At 35.1% G+C, this 27103-nt stretch overlaps 1 long non-coding RNA gene across 6 annotated transcripts in view; it reads left to right on the top strand.

The window, feature by feature from the left end:
• LOC149798723 (uncharacterized) overlaps positions 1-27103 on the top strand; it is a 73482-nt gene that overhangs the window by 5315 nt on the left and 41064 nt on the right. For 3 of the 6 annotated variants that reach the window (XR_016421015.1, XR_016421014.1, XR_016421018.1), the window contains exon 3: positions 23380-23435. The exons of 2 other annotated variants lie outside the window; for them this stretch is intronic. This is a non-coding gene — a long non-coding RNA (uncharacterized LOC149798723). Of the gene's footprint in view, positions 1-16559; positions 17459-23379; positions 23436-27103 lie in introns of those variants that run through there. One more of the 6 variants, XR_016421016.1, reaches the window with a different exon arrangement.

Here is a 27103-nt window from a genome sequence, read left to right as displayed (position 1 = left end):
CACCAAGATGAGGAAATCCCAGTCGCGAGGTTACATTATTTGTTTGCCTCACGAGGCGGCCTCATGGGGGAGACAAATAATGTAACCCCGCGACTGGTATTTCCTTGTCTCGGTGCAAACCCCAACACAGATTATTATTTTCACTCAATTCTTTTCCATATAAATTAAAATAACCCTGCACTTTTGCAATTTAGTTAACATATTTAAAACACAGTATTATTCATCAGGTACTTTTATTGCCCTCACTCTATATAAAGGTCATCAGGTATTGTATTTTTTAATGAAAATCTGAATAATTATCTAAGTAGAATCTTGACATAATTGCCATTCTCAGAAAAGAAAAAGAAATAATTGAAAAGTTATAATTGGTAGCTGTTGGAAGTATCTGCGCAACGAGCGCCTCCATCCACGTGCTATTGTTGTTCAAAATACATAATATATCCACTGTTGAATCTCATAAACTCCTGAAGTATACTGTACTTGGTGTTGATAAACTCATGTCTGTAACATTTTAACTTTCAATCTCACACCGTATCATATACCTTAAAAAAGCTGCAAATTCCTAAAATGAAACTTATTCTTTTCACCTTTGAAGTAACTCCCAGTACACCTGTGTGGGCCCATACACAGAAAAAATATGCATATAATCAAACTTCAATAGTGCGCCGAGTCAATTTTTCACTTTTATGGAATTTAAAATAATGGATCAAGAGAACCTCATGAAATCACTGTACCTAGTTCAGTAAATGGGACTGTATGTATATTATTACTATTATTATTATTTACATAGTTTATTCATTACAAATTTCCTGTAAAATAAAATATTGCAAACCATAATAGGTTTATGTTAAAATGACATGTTTGCCTCAATTTTCTTGCTATACAAGCTAATAAAGTTTGAAAAGTCTGAAATAACACTGTTATAAAATCTTACTGCTCTGTACTAATATATTTTATAAACTTGTATCTAATAATGTAAATATGTTATAATCAGACTTAAATCTGATATTTTAGATTGCATATCTCAAAAATTTTCATCACATATCTTACATAAAATCCTATAAACTTCTTAAGATATCTAGACTTTTGTGTGCATGTCATAGTTCATGTATTGAAGAATGTTTTAAGATATCTTATAAAAATGATGAGGTATTATATAAAGTTTATAAGATGTCTTGTATGATGTATGAGATATCTAGTTTTTAGAATAAAATACATTTGGCTTGCCATACAGTACTGCTACAGGAAGCTTATTCACCACCCTTTACCATCTTGGAGGTGAAGGTAGGATTTAAAAGGGCTAAGAAAAAGAAACCAAACAAAATGTACCTGATCATGCTAATACATGAAACTTTAAAAGGCATACAATAACAACATGTGTATATTTCAAGAACTGTTCGTACACACTTCTCAAGATATCTCTACTGGTCAAATATTTCAGTACGCATATAAAAGTATTTTAAACAAAAGATCCAGCAGACTGCTGCAAGGAAAAATAATTGGAATAATACATTATGACTGGACAAAATTACTGCCATATAAAATGTTTTTCTTAACAATGTCAGAGGAGAATATCATTGCCAGAAAATAATGGAAGCAAAAAATTCCTTTAATGAAAAAGGTTCATCTTGCCTGTGATAATCGATGCTGTTGCCTTGACTATACACTACTGATCTATGTATTATTTACCTATTCACATTATGATCTCCACTTTTCTATTCTTTTGGTAGATGTGCATGCAAAGTCTGATAACAATATAATGAACAGGATATATTCATTAAAACCTAACTCACTAAACACATAACCCTAACATCTGACATTTGATCCATCATCTCCAATGATAATTCTTAGACACTGTATATTGGTGACCTTTATTGTGAAGTCTGATGACAATATCCAAGGAAAGTTTAGATAAGTTCAATTCCAAACCCTCTAAAAATTAGCCATCGTTGCATTTGACCTTTGGCAAAGGTCAATGTTGCAAAGTCTGATTACAATTTTTCCATGGAAAAGAAATTGGTCACATTTATTAACCTTTACCGGTAACTGACCCCTCTGAATTCGTCTTTGACCCCGTAGCCTGCTATTTCTTGTGACGATCCTTACATTCCTTCCATTCACCTCCTCCAAACACCACCACAAGTAAACAAAACATAACAAATGGTTCTTTCTGGATGATGCATCTCACCATGTGTAGTCCAATGAGTCATCAACATCATAATTTTTATCACACAACTTGTATCAGTCAGCAAGAAAGAATAAATGTCTTAAGTGCTCATTGCCTGCTGTTTTCTATTTGTGTATTGGATTCAATTACAAACATCCAGTTTACAAAACCTATGCTAATTGCATACCAAAGATGAAGAAATTTTTAAACCTTTGCATCATCAACAGTCACTTACAAAATCATTTTCTAAATACATTGTTATTTATAATCCACAATATGTAATAATTACTCAGCCTGATACAAGATACGTATTTTTACAGCTATATTAATACACTTGTTGAACTGTGTTGTCCAAGGTTGCACATTTGCTAGGTTATGACAATTTTATAGTAAAGTTTTCAAATAGGGAAGCATTTTGTTGAACAATTCTGCCTAAAATTTATACGGAATCCACAAATGTAATCAGTTAGTGAGTGACTGAAATTCTGCAAACATCTGTGACTGATGACCACTGGCAGTTTTGCTCATATGTTCATTTAAGTTTAAAATTATCTTTGACACAATTCTTCTGACACTACAAAGTTTAATTTAAGAAACAAACACTAGTGAAAATGCATCTGCAGTTATATGCAAAATTTGACTGAGGCTGCTTTCACTATTTTGAGTAACTATTTGACAAATTGTTAGTATCATTTTTATAAGACAGCTGTTAGTACCATTTTTATAAGTCTCTGGTATGATTTGGCTAGGGTTCGAATCCACGACCTCCTGCATTATCAGACGGACGCACTAACCACCGCATCAGTCTAAGTTTAAGGGAATCTGGTTGCTACAAACCATGAACAATATTGACCATCCCTCACACTACTCATTTAGGTAAAAGCAAGAATGTGAATGGTACTATATCAAGGTCAGTTATGAAAACTGCAGAGACAACATTTTCCTTTAGCCAAAATATTAATTAGTGAATGGATGAGGTTACCTAAAAAATTAAGCTAAAATTGTGTTATATTATCGAGGCTTTTAAAACTTGGTAGCATTGCTGAGCTTAGTTTTAGCAAAGAAAATGTATGTGATCTACTGATAAAATGATTATTTTTTAACAATCCCTAGTATAGCCATATTAGGGGTTTGGGGAAGTTTTGAAAACTGACAGCCTAAGCATTGCAGCTGGTGCAATCACAAAAGAGAGTTTGATGGATTTTCATTTTCATATATAAAAATATAAAAAAATGATCAATTTTGATATATTTAATCATTGGGTGTTGCATCTGTACCAGACTACGGTACAAAAATGTGACTTGTTCAATTCACCTTTATCAGTATTAGTGCATACAATTACTGTTTGCAGGACTTGATACGTATTTTTCAAAACTCCTACAATGGCATGTACTGGCTAAAACACTGTAATAACAAAGTACTTATCTTAAACTGGTTTTAATGCTTTTAGAAAGAATGAATGAGTGAAATGATCTAAATGCAAAACTGTACTAATGTGTGATGGACAGAAGGTCAAGGAGATGCTGTACTGTTTTATGACAATGCAACATAGGTAGGCTACTTAGTGCTGGGGCAATTAGAGTAAGGTAGATTGCCCGAGGAAACACCATTGTAGCTGACCTGGGCTGATCCAATGGTAGACTTTGAACCTTCACTTTTTAATTGCGTGTCTGGCATGCTAATCATGTAGCCACCTTGACTCTTGGATCCAGTCCACCTCCTATGACACGATGGAGTGGACTTCTGGCCCATTACATATCCCAAAGCCAACATAGACATGGGGAACACTACATGCCCTTTGTGGTTGAGCATTAAAAGATGAAAAGCCACACATAGGAACATTTTGGCTAAGCATTGTGCAAATGAAAGAACTTGATTAAGCTACAGTAAAATATTGATGATTTGTACACCGATCATATGTACAAGAGACTTTTCAAGACCAAACAAAACAAAGATCATGTTTTCTTACTAACTAAAAAATTCTTAAGGTTTAGGAAGCACTCAGACTTTCTTAACATATAAATCTGACTCCTGTCAGAAAAAATAAAAGCAAAAACTAATTTGTTTTTACTTCATCTTCAGGGCAAGATGGATTTAGACAAGTGTTCTGTGGAACATGTTGTCTCACTTGCAGCAATTAAATTTACTTGTATAATTTTAACACACGACTTCAACATTGGTGCTGTTGTCCATGAGATGTTGGTTAAAAAAATCTCAATTTGAAGAGTGATTTTGTATTATCCAGTCACTGCTGCATTTTGAATGCAGAGTTGCACGTTTCCAGAAACATTTTGTCATAGGTGCCTCAAATTATTACACCTGTCATAAAAAAATTACATAGTTTTCATTACAGTACTTATATTAACATCTATGTTAGGTGCTAGCAATTGTACAGTTATCAAAGAAGTGATTCATTAATTAATTCTGCCAAATGTCTCAAAAAGAAAGTTTGTTTATCCTTTTTCATTACCCATAACAAGATCGCAGCTTGCTTTCTTTAGGGAGCCGCCTGATCATGAGTTGTGGAGCACGTCTGTTGTTTTTATTGCTGCCAATTGACAACACTTTCAGTTAATCCCTGTGAAAATTGGGTTAATGAAAGCTGTTTCGTACTTACCCATTCACATCATAACTATGAATTCAGTCCTACTTGAAAGATAAAAAAAAAATGTCTTTCTATAAATGAAGGGAAATAACTCTTACAGATTAATTCTCCTTGCACTAGGAGGCTATCCATAGATGGGACGCTTACCAGTTTAAGCAAGTGTAAAACCTATAATAGGATGCTTGCATTTGCCAGAAATGCTTGGGGTGGGTGGGGGTGGACTGATATTAATATGATTGGTAATGTATTTTTGGAGAAACAACTTTACCCTATTACATTAACTTTGGAAGAATAGGTAAAAGAAGTAGAAAATGCTTGAGCATCCAACCTCTACCCATGTCACCCTGTAGAAGCAAGATGACCACTCTACCCAGGGCCAAGGATGCACTGTTATGCCTCAGTTCAGAGCAGACTTATCAAAATAACCCACGTTATCCAAGCAGCCAGCACTTGTGGCATTATGTCTTGCTTTCCTAGGTGGAGTGGAGGATCGGAGTGGTACAACATTGCAAATATAATGCCAGTCATCTAAAACATGTCACTTCACTTTATATGCCTTCAAAGCAGAGGGCTACCAAGCTGTTGGACTGAAGTGCAGAACTTCCTTTCACGTAATGCATCCCTGACAAGAGCCAGGCAGAAATGAAGAGTTTCTCCAGGCAAGACTGGAAATTTTGCAAACTTGGCCACCTCAGCAGCATGGGGCTCGCTATGATTTTCCTGGGTATGTCCATCACTAGATGGAGCAGATTGATAACCCAGGATCTGTCCCATTGGAAAGGGGACATCATAGCTATCTGGAACCCCTGCCCCTCATTTTCTGATTAGTTTCAGTATTAGAAGGCATGGCCTATATCCCATCCTAGACAATTTAAAATACACCAATGGCCCATGCCTCTAAGTATAAGAATGGAGAGACAAAGATGGGCGGTTTGTTGCTCAACCAAACTGAAAATAGATTTAACATCAGCTGGACCCACAGAGAGTAAACTCAATGAAAGACAGATAGTGTGTGTGATTTTTATTTTTAACGTAGCTTTAACAATTGTTCAGTCATATCGCTCCAATGTCTGCAGTGTGGCAGTTTATAGTGATGTCTAGCACTGGGGCATCATGCCGCAGACATGTAGCATGATGTCCCACCCAGTCACATTATCCTGACACCAGGCCGACCAGTCCTAACAGTAACCTCTTAATGCTGAGCGCCAAATAAGGCAGCTGTTAGTACCATTTTTATAAGTCTTTGTTATGACCGGGCCGGGGATCGATCTCGCGACCTCCTGCATCCAAAGCGGATGCTCTAACCACTAGGCCACCGGAGCAGTGAAAGACAGATAGAAGGAGACTAATCTATATGAAACGGTTGGCCTCTCCTGCTTAAATGGTATTGGATGGAAGCAGATATATTAATGGCACTAATCTAAATGAGGCACAATTGAGTGGTAAGCATCAATATGTGACTTATACCAGTGGGGTGAGAGAGCTGCTAGCAACTGGCTCACTGAAAAGAAGGCCCTCAGATTACTGGGGTAATGAATCGTATCCAAGAGACAATTAGCAATTTCTGCAATATATTATATACGATTTGCAAGCTTTGTTGGCTGGCAAAGTTGAAATGTAGTTCCGCATGCTCATTTTCAATGGCACCATGTCCATGAATGGCCAGGAGTGGGGACTTTTTGCCCAGTAGGCTGCCAAACTGGGTTAAAAACAATCCTATATTCTCCTACAAATCGCGTGTTGACAGTCTTGAAGATAAGAGCTTGTTGTATTATGTGTATCGTCCGTTATACCAACATAGCTTGTGTGGAATTGTTGCTGTAGTGTCAAAAGGTTTAGAAGTAATCATTGACATAGATACCATTCTGAGTATGTTTGCTTATGGTGGGAGGCATCTCATGATTATCCATAAAACTCAACAATGATTTCAAATTCTGATGGATATTTTACACTTCATGTTCAGACGTGAAACATTCCCTTTTCTCTCAGCCCTTCAACTGGCCTTTTTAGATGTTGGACCATACATTTTCGGACCACAATATACACGTTGTAGGCAATGCATATCTTATGGTTAATCTCAGCAAGTTTTATAGTGCTTGCATTTCTTGCAATAGCCTGACATACATGAAATGATAGAGAGAAAAATAAGTTCATATAACCAGCATAAAAACGTTTCAATTATGCAAACTTGCATTACTGAGACAACCTTGTTGAAATGTATAATAAACCAACGATAACAATGCAACACAAATACAAATAAGCAAACTAAGTGACAGTGTTACCAAATGATATCACATGAACTGTAACAATCAGCAATAAACATGAACAAAATCAACATAAAAGTGGCAAATGTTGTCTACAAAAGTTAACTCAACCTAAATATGTTTGATGGTCTAAAATTATGATAAATTGCAATAGATTCTTGGAGGCACATTGTAAAATCTGAGTGGAACTTTAAAATTGGTAACTGGGTGCCGATCAAGTGGAGCAAGGGAATGAAACTATAAAGAGTTACTTCCCTCTGTGATATATAGACGAAAAGAAATTTTGTTAATCTTTGGAAGTAGCAGAGGTTATTTCCCTGCTGTTAATGTGATAGGGTAGAGTTCTTGATGGAGAACGAAGCTGCTCAAATAACATTTAGAGGATTATCAGGGTTTAGCCTAGAACCATTAACCACTAATGCCATAAGAGTAACTGAGTGATAAGATGACATGTTAAACACAAGTGAAAAGAAAGACCAATACATAAACTGATAACACGTATGTTACAAATGGAAACTACATCTATTACTTCTTAATACAACAATTTTCAGCAATGAATAAAACAAATGTTGTTTTGCTGCTGTACATAATATTATGATAGGTATGTCTTCACAGAGGCATGTATTTTAGCTCTACAGATTGGACAGAACCTGAGGGTCTGTCCACAAACTTCACAGCACACTAAATGACCGCAAGGCAAAAATGCCAACGCAAAACGAATCTAAAATACTGAAATATAAACCGTCTGATATATATTTTATTATATTTGTATTTAGTCTTGCAGGTGAATCAGTCCAAGTTAAATTTATATTTCCATTTAACATTTCTTTATTCAAACTGTCTAGGTTAGGAGTATTTCTATAAGTAAAGAAGGACCCGAAATCAGCTAACCAACTGATACGTTTTCTGTCTTAAATGTAAAATTTGTTAGCTTGAAGAGTTTTGTTTTAAATAATTAATTTAACTAAAACGTCACAACTCTAGTTGTACTTTCGCTTGTTTATACTACAACTACAACTTAAATAGTTGAATTTGTGCTTAAAGCCATTCTTTACTTACTTATTTGACAATGGTTTGTAGACTCCATTTTATTTAAACTTATGAAAAATATTTTGCCATGCTAGAAATACTATAAACATGTCTTTGCTAATTTGTATCTTTGTTATTGCGCGTATATTTGTTAGTATGTTGGCATTATTTGTACAGATCAAAGCAATAGTTTTGCCCGAATACTCCGTAAAATAAACCAAACTGGATCGGATAATATGAAACTATTTATATAGTGATCAAATCATCGAAAGGGTTGGTAAATGATAACTCATATAATTACAGGTAATGTTTATAGCTCCTTTGACTGACACGGACCTAAACTGGAAAACCAGTATCATCATCAGGTAGCATGTACAATCTCTGTCTCCAGATGTCTTAGACACTGCCTAATTCCTTTTTTGGCTAGTTTGTAAACTGCCCCCACCCCACCAACTACAGTTATTGGCCGTAGCTTCATATCGGTGGGATATATACTGGACTGAAATTTTTTTAAAGAGGGAGATTGATAGTTATTTGCGATCACACGTTCATTGGAAGTCTTGCTCAGTCGTAACGAAATAGATCATACACTTCAAAATGGAAATGCCAAGGATAAACTCCAGAACATTGGAGCATTATTTGCATCCAGTGAAGTCAAGATCCGTCGCTGTGTCCTTATATGTTATCTAGGGGTACAGATTACAATCAGTTCAGATGTAAATGATCACATTTACAAGCGCTATTTTGTGTTACGTTCTGGCAGTTCAGAAGTAAATATATTATTCCTAAAACGTAATAATAATTAATTCCTAATAAACGAAGTAAAAATAAAACCTTTCTCAAATGAATATTATGCAGAGAGTATGATGTACGTGCATATAAAAAATACCAGGTTTTAAATCTTTACTGTTGAAAAGCATATTTGTGAATTAGTCAGATAAAAGATATTTTAATTCTTTTTTTAAAATAAATTAATTAAAAATACAGGAAAAAAGGAAAGGACTGGAAACAAGATTAGTATTAACTTACCAGTTGCTTCCGATGTTACCATGATAAGTAAATAATGCAGAATACAAAATCAAGAACTGGAAATTGCATTTCTTCAAGTTAATTCTCGGGATCGGACGAATGTGGTGATTATAATAGGTGCAGAAATGTGGAGATCTACCTTAGTGAGTAGGAATTATCTTATCAGTGCCTGGTTGTTTCAGTATTAAGTGGAAAGAAGCTCAAATATGGAAAGTTAAAGGACAATGAAACTTATATAAATCAATCACTCTATGGACAGGAAATAAACTATGTTCATTCGACTGAACCGCAAGGATCCGACAAAAAGATACATAGTTGTATGACGACTATGCATGTACCAGCGCATTGACGAATCGTTTTTGTACGTTTGAAACGAAATTAATTACTGGTCACACAATGCACTAGATTTGCAAACTCAATACACATCAAATATTTTGAATAGTATTTTAAAACTTACCTTAATATATTTGGTGACTAATATGCTACGTTGTACATGATGTTACAGGATATGGACCATTTCAAAACAGCAACAATACATTGAAATATAGAAATAATGAAGAAGTGGTATTGTGTGTAAGCAGTATTTGCTTCGTGATATCATTATACTAAGAAATAATATTGCTGATGTAGTGCTCGTTACATGATAATTCATCACCTTGATAGAAGATGCAATATTTTTCTTGACTTTAATTTGTGGATAATATGTTTTAAGATACCCAAAGTATTCATCGAACGCAGTCACTGAACGTTTTCCTCAATATTTATAATTTTTGATTATTATGTATTACCTTTGCATATAAGCAGCAAATATCTTCAGTACTTCCTTATTTACTTGTCTTCTCGGTTGTTTGTGTGTCTGACGTTTTTTATCTGCGAAACTTATCCACGCTAAATAAATTATGCACATAGTTGTATATCAATCCTATGTCTTCCCCGACGTCTTTAACGGTCCAAATACAAATTTCTGTTATATCCTGGTAATGTGCACGAAAGAAGACAATGAATATTGAAAAATGTAATTGATGAAAATGCAATCTTATTCCGTTGCAAACATAGTGTCTTGCCTGAGGTCCATAAAATGCATAACCACATCATGTGCATATGAAAACATATTAGATAAAATAGATATTTGAGAGTCCACTGATCCGAATGTTACAGTATACAACTCAACTAATCACTGTTATATGTATCTGTGATTACATTGCTATACAAAATCTTACAATGCACTGCAGAGACAATGATAATATTTATCTTGAATACATTAATCGCTTATCATGTCCCTCACTCTCAGTTCGATTGTAAGTGTGAAAGAGGACGCAACAAAAACGCTGTCTGGGGCGTTTTCAAGATAAACATATATCTGTCCTTTTACTTTCCCTTTGTTGGAAAAGTGCATGCTGTGGTATTTGCATTGATAGTCGATTCAAGCCAAAAGAAAGTGTAACTAATTTTAACAAACCATCTAGACTGTACATTGTTATATAATTGAAAATTCAAGTTTACCTCCTAAGTCAGTAATTTAGCAGTAGCAGTAATAGTAGTAGTAGTAGTAGTAGTAGTATCGTTCACATCACATTGCCATTATTATCTTTGGGCTATCCCATTTCATCGGAAATTGTGGCAGTTCATGTGGTGTTCGATATATAGAACCTTTCACGATATCCTAGCTGTAAAGAGGTATGTGCTTTGCGTATCAAGTCTGGCTCTAGTGCAGTTTTTGTTTCTTGCTGGCGTACACTTTAGATTGATGCAGAAAGTCTGTTGAAAACTAGAGTTACAAAAGGAATTTAAAGTAACAAAAGGAATCCATACGAATGTATGTCTTGTCGATCCTTTTGCTATTTGTATCTGAGTAACTGCAAGTGGTAAAGGTGATCATCCTGTTAAAACCGACACTCCCTGACCTTTATCATGTACTAAAGGCTGGTTGATAATTGTTCTTTGCAAACCAACATACACCTCTACATTGAATATTTATATAACTGGAGACACGTAGTTAATAAATTAGACTACTTTAATTGCACCGAGAATTACTCATATTACATTCATAAACAACTTTAGGGGGGAGGGGCAAGTTTTTATATACAAATTTAATGCCGCAATCAGTGACCCAGTATAAAAAATCATAAAAAATTAAATACACAAGTGAGGTCAAAAAGGTCCATATTTTTAGATACCTATATTAAAACAAAGCATAAGAATAGTATTCACTTGACCAGAGAAGTCAATGGCAGTTCATAGCAGAAGAAGTTTATGCACCCCAACCCCTATTTTATACATGCATTTTTCACATCCAAAGGCCATTTTTGACAGCATGCGGTGCTCACAGTGCAAACGCAAGCCCTTTCCCTGGATGAAAATTTTGAAAAACATTGTCTACTAAATAGTTTGGTGCAATTCAGAATAGTTGTCATCCAAGCCGTTTTTGAGATACTCTACTTGCCTTGAACCCACGTGTCTACTGCTATGGGAGGCTAGCTCTTCTTCCTAGCCGACTATTGGTATTTCACTATCAACATACTGCAAGATCAACTATGGAAGGTGTACATGCCTGACATCAATTTCAAGAACAACACAAGCCCGAAACACCTAGTTCACAAATATATCCATATCTATAAAGAGTAAACAATAATAGTTGAAAACATCACACCATAGCCTTAAGTTAAGAAATTTGCCAGGGGCCAATTTACGAAACTGGACCCTGCCACCTTAACATTTAATTAGTAGCCTAACTTTTTACCTATTGCTACACCAACTGACATTTAAAACAGAAATTATTGTATTTACAAGAGGTGACATGTGATCAGTTGAACTGAAAAACATACACCGTGCATAACTTACAATATCTACCTATATACTAGTAGACTGCTATGACAGCCGAGACACAATCGAGTAGGATGTACCTATTTGGCACTGAAGTTAGCAGACAGAAACATCAATCAAGGAATGATTTATTTCTAACAATTATAATATAATGTATACCTTTTGAAATATAAAAGTTTTCTTAATTTACAGCTGAGAGTAGTTTGTGCAGTATAAATGATTAAAACTTATTGTTCAATTTCATTATTTTACTTTCCGTATGCAGTTCACAATACTGTCAGTTCATAGGCCTCTTATTTAAACTGAACGAATGTAAAGAACACCTATTTCTAGGTTCATCAAGTCTTCTAATATTTGTTGTATTACTTCACAGGTTTCAGCAACGACTGGTATGATCTCATAATATTGTTTACAGAGCTTTCTAACCTTTTTGGCAAGATCACGGTTCCTTGAGACTTTTTCTTGTTCGCTGTGAGCGACGTTGGAACTCCCTGTTCGTCTTACGTCCGTGATGTTGGTCAGGTTCTCTACCTGACCAGTTTATACTGGTTTACATTCATTGCTATCAGTTGGTTAATATGGGTTTTTAAATCCCGCATGAGTTTCACTTTGTAGCTCTCAACTACCTTGTCTGCTTTGTGATCATGGCGCTATATATGACTGCAATTCTATATTTCCGAGACAATTGTCAGTGCATGGCTAGGGCTTATTCCTCCTTGTGATTTTTTTCTTTTAATTGACTACCTTACTGTTCTCAATAATCATGTGACTGGCTGTTTCGCCTTATTCCTGCACATTATGTACAAAGATAAGACCTCTAGAAATTATTATTCATACATTCTTTGCTTCGTTCTCTTTGAAAAGTTATACAATCCACACATTTTATAGCATTTATCAAACTAGTCCACTATATAATACCGACAATAGAAAGATACATAATAAAAAAGATGTTTTTTTTTGTCTCCCGATGGCATCTAAATTAAGAGTAAAAGTAATCGTTTAATTAAAAAAGCTTAGACTTCAATGTAAAAAGTTGGAAGCGTTCGGACGCACGAGAAAAATGATTGCTAAATCTTGTCTTCTGCAAATGAGATATCGAATTCAAAAAACGAATATCTACGTCCATTACAACATTTTGTTTCTAATGTCGTGAGTTGCAACATTACAGCATATAAAATTAATGACAAATTATAAATAATGAGATTTTCACTGCATTGTAGGAGGCATGTTTGGTGGGGGAAAAAACAATTAAAAAAATGAATTTGTACCGGTTGTACCTCATTTTATGACTGTTATACAACAAACACCATTGAAAATACAAGGTCGGGTTAAACAGAGCAAAAGAACACAACAGGGGTTGACTGTGTCTTAAGTTTGCTGATTATTGTTTGTTTGCATACTTGCTATATATTATGATAATGGTAGCAAGATTAATATAATCTACATTTTATTTTGACTAAGATGCATTATTGTTTTAGGTAGGAGTAAGTAGTGAAACGGTCATCTGCTATTAATGCAAATATAACAGGGCGAGTGGAAACATTTAATTGGTGACTATTTTAGTGATACATACATTTAAGAGAGAAAGAAAATCCATTTTAACTGAATTTACCTAAGAAAAAGATCTCATTTTAAAAAAAAATTCTTTTTCCTGATTTTTATCAGTGATAACAAATGTAGGGCTCCCGACATTACAAGAAACAAAAATGATGCTAACCTTTAAATATTATTATGAAATCTTTTACAATGTGTTAAATATGAAGTGTTATGTTAGGAAATAAACCATAATAACTACTAAAAAATAATTGTTCTTCCTGCATTTCTGGCCTTAGGTGGAACGTTTCTCTATCAGGGTAAATTTCTTTTCCATAGTACAGTGAAGATAGAGGCGTACTACGGCCAGTGTGAGAATGAGGTTAAAAAAGATATGTTGATGAAAATGAGGACTATGTCCTGCAAGATAATGAATTTATATACCCAAAAATACAAGTAATATTTTTATTTTGTCTGCAACACCTACGAAAAACTGTTTGCATTGTAGTCAGTATCTAGTGTGCTTGGTAGTATTCCAATAGAGTATGTTGAATGTTGAGGCAGTGGTGTATCAAAAGGCCCAGACATATGTACATACTCTTTAGGTAATATGAAACTAAAGAACTTTGAACTGTAGGCGGAGTTAGTGTAATGTGAAACTTACAGTGTCTGATCGATCTTGAACTACGGTGTCAGTGCTCTGTATATCAGTGACAGATCGGTTCGATAAGTTAGCAAAATTTAGATTAAAGTTTATGTAAATTTAGCCTGAGAGAAACAAGGCATTCCATTCCAAAACTAGACACGCTTTTGCCTAAAAAAAGAACACGTAGAATCAGATCGTATGGCTGCTATGATTTTTCCAAAGGGGTACATGCTACACTCTATTCAGGTATGTGCATGAACATCATTCTTTTATTTGCTGTGTCTTTATATGTTTTGATGTTGTTACTGCTGATGTTGTATTAGCTCATGATGATTACAATGACAATGATGACGACAACTGCGATGCAGTTGATCCTACTTTGCTAGAGGGTTTGTTTCTTAAGAGAAATGAATTATGTGGAAAACTTGGAGAGTAACGAATGAGTGTATATGTGTCAAGATTAGCTCCGGAGGCGTTTCTCTGAGCGATCATTCACTTAACTGCGGTTTTCGTCCCAGAGAGTAATTTCAAAATAATGTATGATGCATGAAGTTATTCCGTTGCCTCAGGATGGAGATAACTTGGGATAGAATGGAAATTAGAACCAACTGCTGCTTAACTAAAATTAATGGGCAAGGATATTTGTCTAATATAATGCGCATAGGGTTGAAATAAAGACTTCATGGATACAAAGGAAAACTTCGCCCATCGCCCGTTATAGGCTGAAATTTGAATAATTTAAATAATTGTAGAGTAAATACACCATATCTGATAATAAATACTGCTTTGTTTTCCTTTATGGAGACTGCTGTCTATGGCTAACGTTTCTTTTCACATGACATAACAGAGTTGGAAACTGCCTTGCAGCTTGAATACAGTTGATGGGGAGGAGCAACGCCAGACACGCTTTTTCTCTATCTCGTCGGTCTCTATTGTACCCGCGTGTACGCTAATTCACTATCGCGAGTTTTATCGATTCTTACAAGCAGTACATCGATATTCGTCTATCTTTCTTCATATTATACGGTGCTAGAAATAAAGAAACTTGTCAGGAACATGTGAAAGCTAATTCTTGCGCTTTTCAGACATGTGCCGAATTCTGCAGATTTTAATAATTATTTGTACACTAAATGCGACTTAAATCAACAGCCTCAAAGCTTTCAATGATTTATCTTAGTATAAAATTACCTATCCCAGCCTCTGTTTTACTCGTCTGAAGTGCCACATAGCTTTAGAACTGGTTTTTGCAATTTTGTTTTACTTGTCACCTTCCGGGACTTCAATAAGATTATATACTTGGAAATTGCGCAGTATATTAAGATTTCGCAATGCATGTTGAAACATGAAGATACATAGTAGTTTGCTCTATTTCGCATAAATATACTACTCAATTATAATTGGGAGCCCCGAGTGTCTGAGTGGTCTTAAGCGCTCACCGTTACGGACCACTGCCATCTCACTTGTCTGCGTGTATTCGAGTCTCGGATTCAGCCAATGTGGGTATGTGAGAAAGCTTGCCAGTAGCTTATAGTGGGTCGGTGGTTTGTTCCGGGTTCTTCCTCTACCGTTTATATTGCTGCCATGTATAGCCTATCTTGTGCTGAAAAATGGCGTTAAACTCTAGTACAACAACAACAACAATCATAATTGCCACCATTCATAAATATTTGGCTAACTATTTCGTTCTATAAATGTTTTTAATTCAGCTATATAGTTTAAGTTACAAAGTTATGATTCAGAAAGCACTCCTCCTATCAACGAATACGTGAAGATCAACAGGTTGTAAAATTTACTGCGCTGTCGATCTATAATGGAAAACATTTATCGGATGCCTAATACCATTATGCTACGCATATACTTGGAAGATTGCCAGGATTGATAAGTGCATAGCCATAATGTAAACTTTTATGTACGTGACAACATGTGTTATTTTTACGGAAATCAGTATTTATTCACTTAAAATCCGAAATGTATTCCTATTGCTTTAAATGTATATTTGCACTGAAGTGGTGCTAGTTGTTTCGATCACATAGTCGAAGGAAAAATCCGTTCGGATGGACCGTTTTGAGGATTCCGATCTTGTTTATTCCTGATTTTTCACTTTGTTCAATCGGTGCTTACAAATAAATAATTGAGGCCCCAGTCTCCTCTACAAATTATGAGACACTCTGTTTTTGCTCTAGAAAGGAAGGCCATGAACCCCTCACGTATAAAATAATTACAAGGGTATTTTACGCTTTGTTATTTGAACAAATGTCAAAGACGATCTTCTCTTTTCAGTTCAGTTTGGGAAGATGTGTTCTATTTGGGCTTGTAAAGCTAAAAAAGGTTCCTTCATAACTAATTCAACTAGAAACTAGATGGGGATTGGATTATTGATGCCTTCAGAGAAATTGGTTTTGATTTTGTAGAGAAAATACTACTTTCTCAATAAACGAGTTTCTTGAATTTCGTTTTTTGCAGAAGCAAAGACAGTGTCCACTGCAGTGTTGAACGTTTCCATAACAAATTGTGTCATATAAATTTGGCACACACGGGCTCAAGCATTCCAAGGAAGTGCATAGAACATTGCAGAGTAAGATTCAAACAAATCAACCCTGTATCAGTTCCATATATACTATCATTCATGTTGGAACAAAAGTGTAAATAACCTGTTTCAGAGCTCTTAAGTTTCTACTCAAACGTGATTACTCTTGTCAGATCTCAATCATCTCATGAAATAATCATATCGGCCATGATTCCCGGACCAATATAATTTGAAACAACAGTCGAAAAGATAAGAAGTATAAAAAAGGACCTAAACGCCTTATGTTCCAAAGGAAAGTTTCAGTTTCTGTCGACATATCGAGCATTCTCAAAGAATAATCAGCTAATCAGAGGACGTTATGATCATTAAAGATGGAGGATTTTGTGAAAAATTGGAAACCACTCATCTTCCCAGACAGTTTCTTTATACATGCACTGTCTCATTTAATATAATATAATCATATTGTATAATTTCTGCAATTAGTGATTCGTAATGTAAATATTTACATAAGTTTTTATCTTGAAATTATGATCATTTGTTAGCTTCCAAACTCCTATTTTGCTGGAAGACTTGCATTAAGTATGAATTTATATGAAAGATGGAGATAGGCAAGACGAATATAATCTTGAAATTCTCTTTATACAATCTCATGGGGTGGTACGTAATACATGGGGTATACATGGGGTATCGTCTGCTTTAAGTGAGGTATACTATTGTACTATTGCGCATTTTTAGCTTTTGGTGGACCTGCGGCTAGGCGGCTTGATTTGGATCATATTGTACTAATTCAGTTGTGTGATCAAAATATTTTATTTATTAAAATGTGGTAAAGACGTTTGATATCTTATTTACTTAATTAAAAAGTCTATTAGATTCTGCCAAAGAATTCAATAATGCATACAAAATTGTCTTTCAGAGTTCGCTTAGTCAATTATCACCTATTTGCGATTATTACAATCTCACTCTAACTCACACTCTTAAATATATTATCTTATACCTTGAGTTAGGAACTAATAATAATTGACAAGTTTTTACACTCAAAACTGGTAGTAATCGCAATGAAAACTGAAGGGTCCCTGATGAATGAGTGGTCTAAAGTGTTCTCCTTTACCTCACTGCGATCTAACCTCTGCCCTCGTGGGCTCGAGTCACGGGCTCGGCCAAAGTGAACGTATGAGAAAGCTTGCCAGTAGCTTCTCGTGGGGCGGTGGTTCTTACCGGGGTTTTACCCGTGTTCTTCCTCCCGAAGTACACTGGCTGCCGTGTATGGCTTATCGTGGGCTGAAAAATGAGCCACACTAATAAAGAAAATTGGTAACTTTGTAAACATGAAATAGTATTATTCCACTATGTACGACTGACAGGGATTGGTTCCTGACCATTCAATAAAATTCCTATAATGGCTCACTAATTAGTCAATCCTTTCGATTCCGCCTTCTCGGCATTTCCTTGCTCGGCATTGCTCAGTCGAGAACGTTGGAGATTACGGACGAATGTTAAAGAGAGAAAAGATAAAATTGTATGTGCATGATGTATTTTGGTTATATTATTTCAAATGAGGCATCAGAAACAATACGCTACATCTAATTGTGACTTTTAGTATCAATTAGATTACATTTTTGCAATTATTAATAAAATACTTAACGAACTGCCACTAAATAATTAATCTATTTTGTTTGTTTCCATACTTTACCCAAATTCTACACCTATGCAAACGTAATACATTATACATTTTCCAGCTATAGTTTTGTTCAGCAGCTGATGATATTCAGTATACGTTTAATTTTGTCTGACATGTATATTAATTCATTAAACACGATGTGATCTTAGTTGCACACATGAAATGATCATGTACATTTAGTACAAAAGGGGCATAACTCTGGTAATCGAATCAGAGACAGACGGCAGCATGACAAGGGCATGTTGACCTCATGTCTATAATAGCTGCCAAGCTTCAAGGCAATTCATAAAAGGCTGTGGGATTAGTTACACACACAAGAATTATCAGATATAGTATATATAAATACATTTAGCATCCCACCGCACCCTTATCGTATTCCAAAAGTGGGACATAAACTGGAAATACTCATCACAATTTGATGAGATAATTACATGTATATGAAGATCCTTTAACATATCTATCGGCATAGTTTCAAAACGTCACTGGAAGGATGCGGTAGTCGTTGCACACATACTATTTCTATCTGGACGTATGTACGTATGTCTGGGGAGGAGAAGAGCAACAGTGTATTTGCCGTCTATATTCATGACAGTGGCACGAGAATTTGAATTATTGGCTAATGCACATAATAATAAAAAAAAATACGCATCAAGATCAAATGCTCTTATGTCTGGTGAGTATTAGAAGAAACTGATATACATCACTTGAATAATTATTTTATCCCCAATCTACATAGTTTGTACAGCTGCAGGCTCGGATACAAACATACATGTCAGTGAAATCTATGGATAACACATATGTATATGTCAGTCATAGATGCAGGAATGTAAAAAAAACTATATTTGTTTTCTTATACACAGGCGCCATCAGTGGAGCCTAAGTGTCTGTCTTGAAAAACGGTTGCAGTCGCATGAAAGTACCAATCAGTTTATCTATATCCGCAGACAAATAGGTATAACAAATTTAATTTGTCTGCCTTTTAAGTGATCATTGCTTATTAGTGCTAAAACGATCTTCAGGACAAATTATACATCCTAATTTTTCAAAAATTATAAGAAACCTTTGAGGGAAATGCTTTGAAGTTGCTTAAAAGTATAATCGTGTAATCTACATATAAATCAAACAACTCTACCAAATTTCAATTCTTGACCAAGCGCATTTTTAAGATACACTGAATAGGGAATAGTCCGATATATCTTTTTCGATATAGTTTATAAATGTGTAAAAATTTTAAAATTATAATGGCCTGAACATGAAATCAGGTAATATCTTTATCTCTGCCTGACTGTCTCTCTCCCTTTATATATATATATATGAGAGAGAGAGAGAGAGAGAGAGAGAGAATTTCTTGGCAAATTTCGCATGACTACCTACCTTAAGCATACATTTGTAATGTACCTTGATACCACTGTATATTTGTCAGTATGCACAACTAATACCAGGGATCTAGCATGTTTTATGCTTTAAAATTTAACCGTTTGACGCAAATGTAAAATGATAACTCTAGGATGGGCCAGATGTGGTTGTAAATGCCTTTTATGCGAGATAGGTGTATCAATGTATGTTGCATTAAAGTGTTCCATCTGACTTAGTGGCCCATTATTTAAGTGAAGTTGTAATCGAAATATCATACCTCAGGATGACAATTGAAAAGGATGGGTAACGTTTAAATAGAACTAATTTAGTTAATTTGTATAAACATTCGTTTGGATTGGAATCTGAAAACCGTTATTTCCAAATGGCTTAATGGTTTTAAGGACTGAGTGACCCGCTTGTGTAGTAACTTTTTCTAAGCCTGTAATATGAACCATCGCTTCTGGTATAATGATTGCAAGCTTTTGGCTTGACAGAGATAAACAATGCGTCTAACATGACAAGACCAATATTATCATGTACACTAAGCTTTTACCTTATTTAAAAAATCATTAATCAAGGCATAAACGAAGGTGCTTTTTTGCAACCTCTCAATTATACTACTTTTATTATAATATCATCATGCACTCATGATGGCAATATGTTTCAACACGACTGCAAGGTTTGGCAAAACACATACAAGTATGCACTAACCTACGATTATAAACCAAGGCAGAACCATTGACCACAAGTCTAAAGGTTCTGGTGGGAGCAGGGGACAACCACTTTATTGTCCCAATCTATTGCAAGTTGATCCCGTCACGGAGTCATTGGCCACTGTGTCAGGTCATTGTGGATCTCATCAAACGTGCTCTCACCCTGATTACAATCGGCTAGATGCTTTCAGAACAATGAGTGAATTCAACCACTGCACTACCGCTGATCACCGAGAAATGACCTGTTGACGCTACTTAGGTCATATCTGAGATCACAGCGATACGCCTGAAACAAAACTCTGCTGCATTGTGACGCGACTGGCCGAAATAAAGGTCAACGCCTGCTGTCTGATACACTGGTGTGATACCCATATGCTCCAGATGATCTGGTTTTCGAGCATGTGCCTACTACTTATACTGTGTGGTCGCTATAGGTGTTACCCTTGGTTTGGCATCTAAGGCCAGCCTTCTGCATGCCATCTTTCGAGTAGTGGTACTCCGCGTTGAGGCTTCGTTTGCGAGACATCACCGAGCTGCCTTACGTATCTCGTATCTCTGTACTTGTTCCTGCAGGAACGGTCGCTCCGATTAATTTGGAGTTCATTTTGGGCATATGCCGACAATCTCGATAACAGGTGTTTTCGAGCAGTTTGCTTTAAATTTTCTAGAACCTTTTATTTCGTTTCGGTGCTGAGTGGATGCTTTTCAGGATCGTCACGAAGCTCATGTCATGGATGTGATCTTGGGTCATATTGGGGTAGACATTGGCGGTCTCGATGCTCAATAGGACACTGTCAATATACATATAGAATGGGAAATAGCTTGGTACTTTCAGGGAATGTTCTCCCTATTTGATTACTAAAACAAGCCGATTGCTGATCCTCCGAAACGCTGATGGTGACAGGATCCAGCAGAATGTCGCTGTGAAGTTCATAAAACTCTTTCTGATAGTCGATATACTTCAAAGATGTGACCCTTAAATGTGACTGCCTCAACTGATTCAGGGGTTTGACCCACTTATAGCCACCGGTTGTTCACTTTGCATATGGCTCACCATGAAGGTAGTTGATTTCAGTGTGCGCTATCCTGAAGTTTGGTTGTGCACTTTCGTAGTCTGGACACATCAAGTTGTTCTCTTTTGCATGACACCTGACAACCATAGAAATTATTCCACGTATACCCTTCTCAAACGGTAAGTGCATGTGTATGTGTGTCAGCAGCTCTAATTTGGTATCTCTCATTTTTGTAAGGCGTCCCAGCTCATTCCTTGTGCGTTGTAGAAGTGGCCAAGTGGAGATCGAAGTACTATGGGGATGTGTCCTAAAATGCCTCAGATTCTTCCGCCAGTAAAAGCAAATTTGATTTGATGTACAGATCGTGGCACCTACTAACATTATGGCAACCAAATGTCTAATACTTGTTTTATAATGCATAGCTTTAGTAAAATTGTTTCATTGCTAGACTGAATTCTTGTTTAACAAATTTACAAACATTCAAAATATATTACAACCTTCATATATCATGTCTTTAGTTTGACCTATTTCTAAATAAATTATCATTTTATACCTTTTTATGTGCCATGTTGATGCATAGTCGGCATCCAGACACGAAATAATAGTTGAGAATAGAGAAATACGTCATTTAACCGCCAATAAATTCAATCCTGAAGTTTGAAATAAGATGGACTTTGCTAAAATCATAGTTATTCTTATGTGCAAAATAGGTATCAACAATATATCGAAATCATAATTCGAACAATTATTCGACTGGCATGTATGGTGTTTCAACTAAAATGAATTAATTGCATACTTGTGTCTATTAAACCACGCGATCATATATATATATATAATATATATATATATATATATATATATATATATATATATATATATATATATATATATATATATATAATATGTATATATATCCCATTTTAAATTGTGTATACCGTGAAACGTCTTTATACCTGATACTTTCTGTTGAAAAGATATTACATATTACGGAGAGAAATTGCGTTCCTGCTTACTCAAATCACTGCCAAGCGTTTACAGTTGCAATATGACAATGGAGGGATCGGAGTTTATACCACCAGAAGAACAAAGATTGATAGGTCGGGTATGCTCACATTAAACCCCAAAACTTGAAGAGATGAACATATGTCATCTACAGAACATTGAAATGTATCGAAATTAATTTCATTAGATGGGTCTGGTTATAGTTATGAGGGCTCTTATCTTCCACAGCAGGTTTTATAAATCATATAATAGACGTAGCTGCAGACGGCATTCAATTAACATAAATATATTTTAGGCTTCCTATTTGTTCTAAAATTACAAGTTAGCAAAGTATTATACATAAAATTGAAACATTCTCTTTGTCATGTAATTAAAGAGTGCTATTGTTTCTGAATATGTATTTGCGTAAAGTTACACACCGCTACAAAATGAATTGTTTCCGTCAGTGTTTTTTATTTGGGTGAAAGCTAGTCTACATCATACGTTGAATTTTATCATCCTTGTGCTTTATCGTATTTATATTATTTCAAATCTCGCTTGATGAGTATCCATTTGCATAGCAAAGGTTATGTCATTTAGTGCTTTAGCTTAAAGACTAACTTGACTCTAACTTATTTAATAAAAAATTGTTGTTTTTTTTAATAATGTTTCTGTGAATGGGCATTTTCATTTCACGTTAAGCAGTTAAGCATGGTACACATATAATTATGAACAATCTCAATACGAAAAGAGTAAAATGCAGATTCGAATGGAAGAAAAGTGACGATTTAAAGCAAAGCAACTGTTAAACGACCCTTTTGAATAACATTAACCATGTGCTAGCTTAATAGAAAGTAATAAAAGGTTGTTAATATGTAGAAAATGGTATCAGCTTTCAAGTACACAAATGCACCGTATCTTTATAGCGTCTGAGCATACATTCATGAACATACGAAGATGCTGTGAAGTTTGTAATATGAATGAACAATTGTCTTTTCATTTTTCACACTAGTGCCGGAGCAAGCGCCAACGGTCGAGGGCCATTTCGAACTTGGAACATACTGACCGGTAAATTTACGGAAATCTTGTATCATTTTCTTCCAGTTTTTTAAATTAGTTATCCAATGTACACACCTGTTGTCAAATAGCATTTAGAATGGTTACTCATGTATTTATGTAGGCCTCAAGCCAATTCATTTTAGAAACATGAAGTTATTTTACAGAATAAAGAGCCTTTGATATTGTATTCCACTCTTTCGCCACAATATTTCATTAGAACAAACAATAAACCTCAAACAATTATGGAGCGTATTTAAACTGGAAATAGATGCATCAAAATGTTTAGAATATATTATCATCGGTGAAGTAATATCTGAGAAACAATGTGCTATCATTCTACATATTAACGTTACGATTTTTATGCCTAAGTAGACCTTGTCAATTCGCCGATGTTCTCAATAGTCATAATTATTTTCTGCCCTCCTCCTCAAAAATCCAAACAAACAGCAACAGTAAGACATATGCATGATTCATTACCAGTGTCAATAAAGTACTTCCACGCCATCAAACATGTGTATCTATGCTATTTTATTTCATATGAAGTTGCGGGGCATTTGTTGTACTGATTTTTAGATAATCAATAAAATGTATTAATAACGATTTATGCCATGAATGACAAAACGGTCGCACTAAATATAAACAAAGATGATCGCACAGTATAGTATATATAGTATATGCCATTATATATATATATATATATATATATATATATATATATATATATATATATATATATATATATATATATATATATATATATATATATATATTATGCCATAGTATATCTACTCCAGTTAGATGATTGTGAGTTATATAAAAAATCTCAGAGACAAGGTCCATGATAAGGCTTGAGGTAAATGGTCCCAATATAAAAGGGCCAAATCTGTTTCCTGTTTGAGTTAAAACAAACAATACTGAGGCGTCTATGTTATTCTCCGGGGCCCGGAGTGGCCGAGTGGTCTAAAGCGCTCTCCGTTACGGATCACTGTCATCTCACCTCTGTCTGCGTGGGTTCGAGTCTCGGATTCGGCCAATGTGGATATGTGAGAAAGCTTGCCAGTAGCTTCTCGAGGGTCGGTGGTTCTTTCCGGGGATTTTCCGGTTTCTTCCTCCACCGTTAATACTGGCCGCCATGTATAGCCTATCGCGTGCTGAAAAATGGCGTTAAACCCTACAACAACAACAACAACATGTTATTCTCCCTAACTAAAAAAAATATTGTTAAAATAGAACCAAGTAAAGAAACTTATTTGTGTTTTCATTTGGAGATTAACAGTGATGTGTCCTCTCATATCTGGGTCTAAGAAAATATAGATTTCGAAATGCTTCGATTATTTATCCTAATGTACCCTGCTTAGTACATAGAGAAAGTGCCCTCATTTAGAAAGCAATGACTACAGTTATATAAATAAAAAAATGCAGATCTTTATCTAAAATATTCTTGAAAATGTCACAGTAAGTCCGTATAACTATTAATATATCCAAGAGCAGCAGAGAGGGTGAACAGACCACTTGCTGGAAGGTCCATTTTTCAAAAATAAAGCTTTCTACGAAAACGAAAAAAAATAAGGTCAATAACGTCAAACCGAAGTCTCTAACCTACCGAGAGTTTCTCTAATTGGTTACTTTATCTTTGTCGTTCGTGTTTTTCAAAATTTTGTTTACCCACAGTGACACTATTTGTGGTCGCACATTCTCTGCTTCTATAAATGTGTGAGTAATTAAATCATTATTATATCAATAATGGAATCTTACACTAGTAGATTAGCTCGAGAAAGATTAGAAGCATTCAGATATTTTCCTGTTCGTGATGCTCTCAAACAAAAATCACAAGAACGACAAGAAGCACAAGTTGAATATGCAGAAGATAAAGAACGATTTTTTAAACCTGTTACGAAAGCTGCTGAAAGAGTGGCAAAAGCCACTGAAAGTCTTCTTCCGGCAGTAAGAGAAATTGCTGAGCAAACAAGAAAGATAGCAAAAAAAACCAAACATACAAAAATAATTTTAAGAAATCTTTCGGGTGAAATAGCTGCCGCGCAATCTCCACTTGCTCCTCAACTTGAAGAATAACTTGAAGGCGCTGTTGGAGAAGAACCACTAACAAAGAAAGAATAGAAAGAAAAAAATAAATTGCTTAAAAGATTTACTCAAGAGACTATTAAAAAAATAAAGAAATATGAAGAAAAAAAAATGATTTAGCTGCATTTGCACTTTGGTCTTAAGAGAGAGATCATTTAGTAGATACAGCAACAGCGGTAAGAGCAGTAAGCTACGTCGTCGCTTCTGTCGAGAAAGGTAGTTCTTTTACAAATGGGTTTACAATGTTTTAAACAATCAAATGCGGAAACACAGGTGTTAAATCGTGGTTGGTAGACATCGTGGTCCACGGCAAAGTAGAAGTATCAGAGAAAAGGAGACATGGCTATCGAGTAGTGCAGTTTTCTGGAGTCCGCGTAAGCTTCTTCTCTTAAACTATAAATTAAGACAGGACGTTGTCGGAAAAGGGATGGTATACAAAGTATGTGAGAGTATACTTTGTGGGATTTCATCTCCTTTTCTTACATTCTATGCTAATATAGGATGTTTATGGATAGTGAGTATGATATAGTAGGATGGTATATTGGGTGTGATGCATAATATATCTTGTAATATATGGGATAGTATAGTTTGTGAGATTTTATCTCTTTTTCTTACATTCTAAGCTTGCACAGGACGCCTGTGATAGTGTGTATATGTGGCAAATAATATTTTTGAGGTTTAAGGGATAGTATATTTTTGGTTTTCTTTCAGCTCTTTCTCTTACACTATAAGCTAACAAAGTACTTTCTTGGATAGTGTGTTGGAAAAGGGATGGTATATAAGGTATGTGAGAGTATGTTTTGGGGGATTTCATATCCCTCTATTACATTCTAAGCGAACACATGACGTTTTTGGATAGTGATTATGATATAGTAGGATGGTATAGTGGATGTGATGGATAGTGATTTTTATAATGTAAAGGATAGTATAATTTGTGAGATTTTATCTCCTTCTATTACAATCTAATCTAACACAGGACGCTTGTGTTAGTGTGTGTATGTGGCGTTGGTTGGTAATGAGATATTTTATGGTATAAGTGGTGTGATGAATAATATTTTTGAGGCTTATGGGATAGTATATTTTTTGTTTTCTGTCAGCTTTTTCTCTTACACTCTAAGGTAACACGGGACGTTTTTATGGATAGTGTGTGGGAAAAGGGATGTTATATAAGTTATGTGAGAGTATGATTCGTGGGATTTCATCTCCTTCTCTTACATTCTCTGCAAACTCTTACATTCTCTGCAAACACTTGACTTTTTTAGGATAGTGAGTGTGATATAGGTGGATGTTATGGTGGGTGTGACAGATACTATTTTTGTAATGCAAGGGATAGTCTAATTCGCAAGATTTAATCTCCTTCTCTTACATATCAAGCTAAAAAAAGGGCCTTTGGATAATGAGTATGATTACTGGATGGTATAGTTGTTATAAAAGATATTATTTCTGTGGTGATAGGGATATATATGTTTTGAGATTTTATCTCCTTCTTTTACATTCTAATCGAACACAAAGCATTTTGTATACTGTATATGATATGCTGGATGGTGTACAGGTGTGATGAAAAATATTTTTTTTGATGGATAATATATTTTGTG

Source organism: Sinohyriopsis cumingii, chromosome 5, assembly GCF_028554795.1.
Source record: "Sinohyriopsis cumingii isolate HCF-2022 chromosome 5, ASM2855479v2, whole genome shotgun sequence".
NCBI lineage: Eukaryota > Metazoa > Mollusca > Bivalvia > Unionida > Unionidae > Sinohyriopsis > Sinohyriopsis cumingii.
Note: the sequence above shows the minus strand (reverse complement) of the source record. Positions and strands in the feature narration are given on the sequence as shown.